At 44.5% G+C, this 10,762-nt stretch overlaps 1 pseudogene; it reads right to left on the reverse strand.

Annotated features, from left to right (window-relative positions):
* Window positions 1–470: 470 nt before the first annotated feature.
* Window positions 471–10,196, reverse strand: LOC121444605 (annotated as a pseudogene).
* Window positions 10,197–10,762: the final 566 nt, after the last annotated feature.

The raw sequence follows: 10,762 nt of genomic DNA on the forward strand, positions 1-10,762 counted from the left end.
CACTGCTCCAAGGTGTTGATTGTCCACTCTGTCAATCCTTAGGCTGGGGTAACAATAATTTCTGCTACATCTGCTTTTTTAAAAATGTTTACATAACTGGTCATTGACTGTTCAGGTGAAAACTTTGCAATATTTCCTGGAAAGAGAAGAGAGATTTTTGCCAAACTTTTTGTTGTTGTGTAGCAAGTTTTCTTGTCAGACTATCTTTTGTGTGACCACCAGCTCCCCAAATAATGACATGAAACATATTACTAATTATTAAAGTTTGGCCTTTAGCTTAGACTTGTCTCAACTAACTCTTATAACTTAAATTGGCCAATGTATATTAATTTGTGTTCTGACATATGGCATTACCTCTCTTCCACCTTGTACCTCCTGTTTCCTCTCTGTGTCTGACTGGCGACTTCGCCTTTTTTCTCTCCAGAGTTCTCTCTCTGCCTGGAAGTCCTGCCTGCCTAGGCATTGGTCATTCAGTTTTTATTACACCAATCAGAGGAATACATTTTCATGGTGTACAAATATCCCACACCCTTGTTGTTCGTGTTGATGTTTCCTGAAATGAACAGAGCCCATCAGAACGTGGAGTGTCAGGTCCCCGGTGAGTTCCACCAGATGGAGATGCATGGCCCACAGACACAGGCATTCCAAGAAAGTGCAGGGTTTCCAATGGTGATGAAAGGTGTTTACAAAACCATATCCTGTGTAAGTCAGTTGTGATGGAGGAGTGATTCCTGTCCCTAAGAGCTAATGAGGGTCATGTCCTCAAGAGTTTGTCCCCACGGTAACTGGAAGAATTTTCCATAGCCACTTCCTGTGTTGGAGGCCTTGTTTCTGACACAGTTCCAGAGCTGATCCCTTAGGGCATGTCTTCTCAGCGACAACCCTAGCCAGTTTTGGTACATAGCAGGTGTCCCCAAAGCCAGTCCAAGAAGGTCGAGACTCCTGATACCATGAGCTACTGAGAACCATACCATAAACACCAATGCTTCTCAGCAAGAGGAGAAAACAACTCCAGAGGATCAGAGTGGAAAACAGCGATGATCCTAAGAAGTTGTGGTAAATATACAGCTTGCAAACTTGAGGGTAACAGATGAGCATCAGAAGCTTCTGCCTGAGCCTCTCCTAGTGGGAAAGGAGTCTGTCCTAAGCAACTCAGGCTGCCAACCAAACAGCTCAGACTGGGTGACCTGTACCCAGCAAGCTGTCATTTCTTACAGTTCTGCAGGCTAGACGTCTAAGATGAAGGTAGGTTTGGTTTCTGTTGAAGACTGTCCTATCTTTTAGATGAGGCCCTTCTGTTTTATGTGGTCTTTCCACATCCATGTTGGAGGAGAGACAGCTTGTTGGTTTCTGGCCAAAATCATCACACAGAAACTGTATCAATTAAATCACTGCTTGGCCCATTAGCTCTAGCTTTTTATTGGCTAACTCTTACATTTTAATTTAACCCATTTTTATAAATCTGGGTATTCCCATGTGGCTGTGGCTTACCAGGTAATGTTCCCAGCATCTGTCTCAGGAGGCTCTATGGCTTCTCCTTCACTTCTTCCTTCTTCCTCCCAGCACACAGCCTAGCTTTCCCTGCCTAGTTCTGTTCTTCCCTGCCATAGGCTCAAAGCAGTTCTTTATTCATTAGCCAATAAAAGCAACACACAGACAGAAGGACCTCCCACACCACCTCCCCTTCCCCTTCCCCTTCCCCTCTTCTTCCCTTTCTTTTTGGTCACCTCCTTTTATTTTTTGTTTGGGTTTTGCTTTTTGAGACAGAGTCTGAAAATGTGGTCAAAAGTGGCATGGAACTCAGTCTTCTAACTTGGTATGCTAAATGCTGGGATCACAGCTTCTGCCTCCATGCCTAGCTTCTCTACTTCCTCTTGTAAGGCCACTAATCCCATAGGAAAAATCTCCACGATCACGAACAAATTCATCCCCAATTTTTTCTCAAAGCCTCTCTCTCCAAATACTTTTGAATTGGAGTTACAGCTTCAACATGATTTTTTTAAAGACAGGGTTTCTCTATGTAGTGCTGGCTGGCCTGTAACTCTCCCTGTAGGCCATGCTGACTTAGAACTCACAGAAATCTGTCTACCATTGTCTCTTGAGTGCTGGTATTAAAGGCATGTGCTACCACAACCAAACTATTTCAACATGATTTTAACAAGACACAGATGTTTAGTCCATGGAGAGGCTGATGGTGGTAAAAGACTGTGACCTCTACTGAGAGCAAAAAGGGGTATGGAGTTCAACCTACCAAGACCCTTGGCTGGGAGGTATATGCCTCTGTCCCTCAGCTAGCCTTTTGCAAAGGAACTTCTTTGGTCCTAGAAAGCATGTGTCTGAATCCTAGCCTTATTGACAACAGATGATTCCTAGCTGGGTGAGAGAGCTGAACTACTCATTGTAGGATACTGAGTAGCAATCCTGGCCTCCGTACATTAGAGGCTACTATCTCCCTTCTCCTCAGTGGTAACCAACAAAAGATGTGTATGGAAGTTAGAGGCCAGCCTGGTCTACAAATGGAGTTCTAGGACAGTCAGAGCTACACTTGAAAAAAAAACTAGTCTTGGAAAAATACAAAAACAAAACAAAAAAAGGAAAGAAAAGAAAAAAATGTCTATAGAATTGTCAGGATGTTGGGTGCAAGACACCACTACCAGCAACTGATTGAGTGAAGTCTGATTTGCATGTAACTATCTCTTATCCAAGAGACCATTCTAGCCCCATAGCACAGGCCCTGTACCAAGTGTAGAGGCCTTCACCCTGGGGAGGAGTAATATTTACTCTTTACTGTACATGTACACATGATGAGAGACACTCATACCATGACATATGTGTGAAAATCGGAGGACAGTTTTGAATAGCCAGTTCTCTACTTCCAGGCGTGTGCAGCAAGCTCTTTACCCACTTCACTCTCTCGATGGCCTGAGGGTAAGGTTTTACGTGACAGTTTCAGTTTGGGAAGATGGGAAAGTTCTGGATGGTGGGAAGAGTTGCTCAAGAATGTGAATGCACTGGGCATATGGTGGCGCACGCCTTTAATCCCAGCATTTGGAAAGGAAGAGGCAGATGGATCTCTGTGAGTTCGAGGCCAGCCTGGTCTGCAGAGTGAGCTCCAGGACAGGCTCCAAAGCAACAGAGAAACCCATTGTGATGTCTTGCTGGTCCCTCAAGTGTGCCGTACTTCAAGGGAAAACTCTGCACTGTAGCTGCTCCAGTTAGATGGCAGTGAACTGCTGGAGAACACTTGGCCTGAGGCCCATGTACCAAGGGGCACAGCCAGATGCCATGAAGATACATAATGGTGTCTGGGGGCAGGGGGCTGCATGTACAGCGAATTCCACACTACATACATGCCTGAAGTAGCCTCCTCCTTGCCCGTACAAATCTATAGTTGAGAGATCTCACCCAATGTTAGCCTCGATGCTCTGGCCATTTGGGGACATCGTGATGGTTATAGGGACCATGGGTACCCTACAATTGTTCTTTGGTGGGGCTCCAGGAGGTCCTTGTCTCACCCCCAAAGTGTCCACTGCAGATGTCAGCAACCCTGGATGAGCCCCAGGGGGACAGTCCCTGTACATGGGGCTGAGGTGCAGGTGTGTGAGAGAACCTGTCGGAGCACTGGGTAATTTTAGCACACTCTGGACCCACCTAGGCTGTTCTGGTTGGAGAGAACATGGGTGGAGTGGGGTGAACTGTGGGCGGAAACTGAGCAGGGAAAGCTTGAAGGTAAGCTTTTCAAACGGGGGTGTGGGAGCCCTGGTGAGGCAGGGGTTGCAAGGGGCTGCCTTGCTGTCTACGAGAAGAAATGTTGGCAGGGGCAGGTTGGGGACCACATTCAAATGGATCTCGTGTCAGGGCTCTGGTACTTCTGGGGCATCCACAGGTTAGTTCTACCCAAAATAGACTTTCTTTCTATAGCAAGAGAGCAACTGGAATACAGCGATGGATTTTGGTGAGTCACCAGCCAACACACACCCACTCTGTGCTCAGCTGTTAAATTCTATTTACTTCTCCACAGAAGGGAAGAGAAAACAGAGTTCGCGTATTCATACAAGCCCTTGGTTTGAGATAAAAACCATCAACCCAAGTCTACAGTTCTTTGATCTATTTTTATCTGGGCACAAGAGAAAGTTAAAAAAGGGTGGCTTTCTTTTACAATTAGTGGAGATAAAAATCTCGTTTTATGAAAAGGTATTTCTTGCACATGGCCTGGAATTTGCCCTCCACCTTCTTTTTTTTTTTTGGTTTTTCGAGACAGGGTTTCTCTGTGGCTTTGGAGCCTGTCCTGGAACTAGCTCTGTAGACCAGGCTGGTCTCGAACTCACAGAGATCCGCCTGCCTCTGCCTCCCAAGTGCTGGGATTAAAGGCGTGCGCCACCACCGCCCGGCTTGCCCTCCACCTTCTACAGTAAGGGACCTCCTGCCTGAAATTGTACCCTGGGCCAGAGGAGGGGCGAAGATGGCAATGGGGAATTGGACAGCCCACCATCTGCTCCGCAAACTACAGAGCAAGCTTTCTTCAGAAATACAACCCATGTCTTGAAGGTCTTCAAAAAGCTGAACAGTTATTGTATGAACTAGAATTCCACTCCTTCCTATACAGCCCCAGGCAAAAACATTTCCATATAAGATATTCCTAGTGCGGGGAGGAGGCAGAAATCTTTAATAAATAAATAAATTAATTAATTAAAAAATATATTCCTAGTGGCTTTATGCCTGATAAATGGACAAATATGATAATTTATATCAGGAAGGCAACTCCGACAAATACAAAAACCTTGAGGACATCATGCTGAGTAAAATACACCAGATACAGGTCCCAGGAGTGAGTGAAGGTGAGAAGTTGAATGGGGGCTATTGGAGCAGAGTTGTACAGTTAGTGTTTAGTGGGCACGGGTTTCAGCTGGAGAAGGACAAGTTCTAAAAAGGTTAAGATGGTCTCAGGGTGTATCTCAGTGATAAAGCTCTTGCCTAGACTATGCAAAGTCCTGAAACAGAATCCCTAGCACAGAAAAAATAAGGTTAAAATGTTAAAGCTCATGTTACATACACACACGCACATACACATATGCACACACATACAAATACGCATACACATGTGCACACGCATGCACACATGCGCACATGCACACACACACACAAACACACATATCTATCTATCATCTATCTATCTATCTATCTATCTATCTATCTATCTATCTATCTATCTATAAACAAAATCGCACTATGTGGCCCTGGCTGGCCCTGTGTTTGCTATGTTCATCAGTCTGACCTCAATAAAGGTCTTCCTGCATCTGTCTCCTCAGTGCTGGGGTGAACGGTGTGCACCATCTCGTAAGGCAAGGATAACTTGTTATACTGACCAGCTCTAGAGATGGAACCCTGGTGGGACCTCTCTACCCATGTTGCTCCTCTGAGCCATTGTGACCTCCTATGAGTCAGTAACAACTGGTTTGGTTTGGTCTGGTTTTTCCAACTTTTGGGAGGGGTAGTTTTTCAAGACAGGGTTTCTTTGTTGCTTTGGAGCCTGTTCTGGAACTTGCTCTGTAGACCTGGCTGGTCTCGAACTCACAGAGATCCACCTGCCTCTGCCTCTTGAGTGCTGGGATTAAAGGCGTGCACCACTACCACCGGGCCTCTATTGTCTACAATAGCTACAAAAGGTCTACAAAAGCTAGTTCCAGGATAGACTCCAAAACTACAGAGAAACCCTGTCTTGAAAAACCAAACCAAACCAAATAAAAAAAAAAACCAATAGAAATGTCTTCTTGTTTTGTTTTGAGACAGGGTCTCTCTGTGTAACCCTGGCTGTCCTGGAACTCACTCTGTAGACCAAGCTGGCCTCAAACCCATAGAGATTTACCTGCCTCTGCCTCCCAAGTACTGGGACTAAAGGAATAAAAGTGTCTTTAATCAGGCTGGAGAGATGGCTCATCGGTTAAGAGCACTGGCTGCTCTTCCAGCGGACCTGGGTTCAATTCCCAGTACGCACATGTAGCTCACAACTGTCTGTAACTCCATTCTAGGGAATCTAACACCTTCACACCAATACATATAAAATGAAGTAAAATAAAAATTTTTTAAAAATGTCTTTAATCAAGCCTGGTGATGATGACACACACCTTTAATCCCAGCACTCCAGAAGTGGAAACAGGCGTATGGCTGTGAGTTCAAGGCCAGCCTGATCTACAGAGCAAGTTCTAAAACAACCAAGGCTACACAGAGAAGCCCTCTGTGGGAAAAAAACAAAAGTCTTTAATCAAGCAACTTTATTTTCTCAAGAATGAACTAATAAATACAAATGACCTATCTAAGAAATTACACATATTCTTGTTATACACAATCAACATGGGTGTTCTGGATAACATCAATGAAAGGCACATGACACAATTCACTATTTGGCCTGGTAAAATGGCTCAGTGGGCAAAGCTGCTGGCTGCTAAGGACTTGACTTTGATTTCTGGGACCCACAGAGTGAGAAGGGGAAAACTAAATCCTGCTAGTCCCTCTGATGGCCCAAGTGTGTGCATGTGTATGTACATGTATATGCATGGATAATGTAATAAGAACTTTTAAAGGAACTGGAGACACGACTCATTGGTTAAAAGCACATCCTACTCTTTTTTTTTTTTTCATTTTCGAGACAGGGTTTAGATGGAGGAAGGTCATTGGTTAAATAAAAAGAAACTGCTTGGCCCTCATTGGTTAGAAGATAGGTGGGAGGAGTAAACAGAACTGAACGCTGGGAGGAAGAGGAAGTGAGCTCAGACTCCACAGCTCTCCTCTAGGGAGCAGATGCCTCAGAGAGACGCCATGCCCTGCTCCCCGGCAGACGCACGCACGCGAGGAAGCAAGCCACCAGGTTAGACATGCTGAACCTTTCCCGGTAAGACCGGTGCTCACAGATTATTAGAGATGGGTTGATCGGGATGTGAGAATTAGCCTGTAAGGGCTAGAGCTAAAGGGCCAAGCAGTGTTTAAATGAATACAATTTGTGTGTTGTTATTTCGGAGCATAAGCTAGCCAGGCTGCCAGGGTGCTGGGGATGCAGCCCCGCCCTTATTACTACAGGGTTTCTCCGTAGCTTTTGGTTCCTGTCCTGGAACTAGCTCTTCTAGACCAGGCAGGCCTCGAACTCACAGAGATGCACCTGCCTCTGCCTCCGGAGTGCTGGGATTAAAGGTGTGTGCCCCAACCGCCCTGCTAAAAGTATGTATTACTCTTGCAGAGTCCCTGAATTAAATTTCCCTGTTTGACAGCGCACAACTGCCTGTAACTCCAGCTCCAGGGATTTCTGGTCTCTGACTTCCACAGGCTTATGCGCTTGCACGCACTTACGTAGACAAATACACACAATTAATAATAAAAGTAAACTTTATTACAAATTTTTCTTTAAAAGCTCAAAAAACAGTTTACAGGGGAACATACTCAAAATACATTTCACGAAAGGAGTTTTCAATAAAACAGAATTTATATTTTTGACTTGCAAAGAGTTTTGGAATAAAAGGGATCTCCCAAACATTTACAATGGTGTTTGCAGAGTCATCAAATTTTATGTTGAGGCAAAGCAAACTAAAGAGTTAAATTAATGTCATCAAAAATAACTTCTAATTCATGTCAGGTATGGGTGGCATGTCCCTTTAATCTCAGCACCCAGGAGGCAGAGGCAGGTCTCTGTGAATTTGAGGCCAGCCTGGTCTACACAGTGAGTTCCAGGACTACATAGTAGATCCTGTCTCAAGGGGAAAGACAATGACAAAAACAAATCACAGAACAAAAATAACAAAACCAGTTCAAATAAAAATAGAAAAAAATCATCTATAGGCCATATCAATGCCCAGAAAATTGGCCATGGATTAAATTGTTCCAGGTCAAGAAATACAAAGCCAGGCCTGGTTTAGTGGGTAAAGCCTCCTGCCACTAAGCCTCATGTCTTGGGACCCGGTTGTCAGGAAAAGGAGTACCCGTTCCCTTCAGGCTTTCCTTTAGCATGCTAGGAAACAACATCTCTAAAGTAAAGGCAGTTAGCATCATGAAGGCAATTATTCCTCAGCTTTAAAATGTTTTTATTTCATTTTCATTCTTGAAAACACATTTTCCCTGGGAAAGTTATTTTCTTTTGACTATAGTCAATCATTCCACTATCTTCGGCTTCCAGGAAAAACAGATGTTAATCCTGTTTGACATCTTTGCTATTCGTATTACAGACTTCCTTTGCTTTTGCTATTTTATTACTTCACTGCTACTTGTCCAAGAATGGACATCTTTTCCTTTATTTACTTTACGGTGTTTCTCTGGGGCTAGAGGGAGGGCTCAGCAGTTAGCCCAATTCTTTCCCAGTACCCACTTCTGAAGGCTTACGAAGGCTTGTGATTCCAGCTCCAGGAGCATCCAGCACCTCTGGCTTCTGTAGGCACGGGCACTCGTGTGCACATACCACCCCACAGATACACACAGACACACGCAGAGCGGGGGTAGGGGAAGACGTAGGGGTGGTAGGAGGGAGGATAAATCTTAAAAGGGAAGAGCAGCAGCATATAGTGGTATATAGTGGTATATGTCTACCATCTCGGCACCTATGAGGCTGAGGCGAGGAGTATTGAGAATTGGAGGCCAATCTTGCTTTAGAGACTCCGTGTCAAAACAACAGTAATGTTTCTGGGACTTTTTTTTTTTTTTCTTTTTTTTTGGTTTTTCGAGACAGGGTTTCTCTGTGGCTTTGGAGCCTGTCCTGGAACTAGCTCTGTAGACCAGGCTGGTCTCGAACTCACAGAGATCCACCTGCCTCTGCCTCCCGAGTGCTGGGATTAAAGGCGTGCGCCACCAACGCCCGGCCTGTTTCTGGGACTTTAAGTCGAAGGGATGGTGTATTTTACCAGTTCTTGAACATGTCAGTCTCTTTTTTTTTCTTTTTGAGAGCTTAAAATAAGAAAGATTTTATTTTTAAAACAAAACAGATTCATTAACACACATCCAAACATCACAGCAAGCACTCACTCACTGGGTGTTTGTTTGTTGTTTGCTTGTTTTGAGACAGGGTTTCCCTGTGTAACAGTCCTGGCTATCATGGAACTCACCCTGTAGACCAGGCTGGCCTCAAACTCACAGAGATCCTCCTGCCTCTGCCAACCAAGTGCTGGGATTAAAAGTGTGTGTCACCACTGCCCGGCTCCTCAGGTTTTATAAAAGAGAAAGCTTCATTCAGTTGTCACACAATCATTTTAGAAAGTCTACTGCGTATGATGGCAAGGGTGCATGGACATCTCAGAAGCCGTTGTGTGTTTGCCGCTGAGTGGAAATGCATGAGCAATGAGAAATAATAGACGGCGCTGTGGCCTCAGTCACACTTTCTGTGCTCTTGTTCTCCCTCCCCAGTTCATCAGCAGGTAAATGTACAAGGAATTTGATATCAAAGAACACTTCCAAAGGTCAGAAACAGATTCAAGGCCATGGCTAAAGTTACCATGGAAGTCTGGGGGTGCAGTGGGGGTGTTCCCAAAAGCCAGATTTCACACAATAACAGACACTAACTGTAGTCATATGTGCTTACAGTAGTAGAAAAAGAAACCCTGATTAACAGAGTTTGATTCTTACTGACGCGCAGGAACTCTGACTCATTGACCTAGGCATCGCTGTCTCGATCAATTCCATCAATTACTTCCTGAGGTCTCCTTCAGTGAAGGTCTCACTTAACTCCTTGGCCGTTCTTCAGATTTTTAAATGACATTTTCCAAGTTTTGTCATCGCTAAGGAGCTTGAGAGCTTTCAGGATTTCTTCTTGGGCGTCTTTCTCGAACATTTTCTGAACCATCACCATCAAAAAGTCACCAAAGTTTATTTTCCCTGTATCTTCCTTATCGATTTTGCTTATCATTTTCCTGATTTCTTCTTTCGTGGATTCAAAGCCTAGGGCCCTCATTGCCACCTTTAGTTTCTTGATGTCTGTAGTTCCAGTTCCATCGGTATCAAAAAGCCTAAAAGTTTTCCAGATTTCCCATTTCTGTTCTTTATTAAATTCAGGCTTGCTGGGTGGTGGTGGCACACGCTTTTAATTACAACACTTGGGAGGCAGAGGCAGGCAGATGTCTGTGAGTTGAAGGCCAGCCTGATCTACAAAACAAAAAAAAAAGTTCAGGCTTATGGCTCATTATTTTTTGCTGACCATTGGGTGCCATGTTAAATCTCAGCACGTGGGAGGCAGAGGCAAGCAGATCTCTGTGAGTTCAAGGTCGTCCTGGTCTACATGGCTAGTTCCAGGACAGCCAGGGCTGTTACACAAAGAAATCCTATCTTAAAAAACAAAAGAAAACAAAAGAAAAAAGAGAAAAAAGGCCTCTGGGGGACGTATGGAGAAATGGCTCAGTGATTAAGAGTACGACTGATCTTCTAGAGGACCCAGTTTATTTCCTCTTACCCACGTGGTGGCTAACAACTGTCTATAATCTAGAAGAGTCTACTCAATTCTGACCTCCATGGGCGCCAGGCAAGTACATAGTGCCCAGATATACATACAGACAAGACACCCATACACATTAAATTAAAGAAAAGAATGGACTCTGTGCCCGGAATGCAGGGATTATGCTGGGTTTATTGTGCCAGAATATCTCTCGGGAAAGCCCAGAGCTGGCTCCTTTATTCTGCTTATACATGTTTGTTCCATGACATGGGTAAATCCAACATCTGTCTTCCACAAGGTGGGGACAGAGCAAGCTCACCGCAGCAGGACGAGAACAGAGTTCATAGCCAGTTGCCCTGCATT

This window comes from Microtus oregoni, unplaced genomic scaffold, assembly GCF_018167655.1.
Source record: "Microtus oregoni isolate MIOR12 unplaced genomic scaffold, Mior012 000134F_ref0000037, whole genome shotgun sequence".
Taxonomy (NCBI): Eukaryota; Metazoa; Chordata; class Mammalia; order Rodentia; family Cricetidae; genus Microtus; species Microtus oregoni.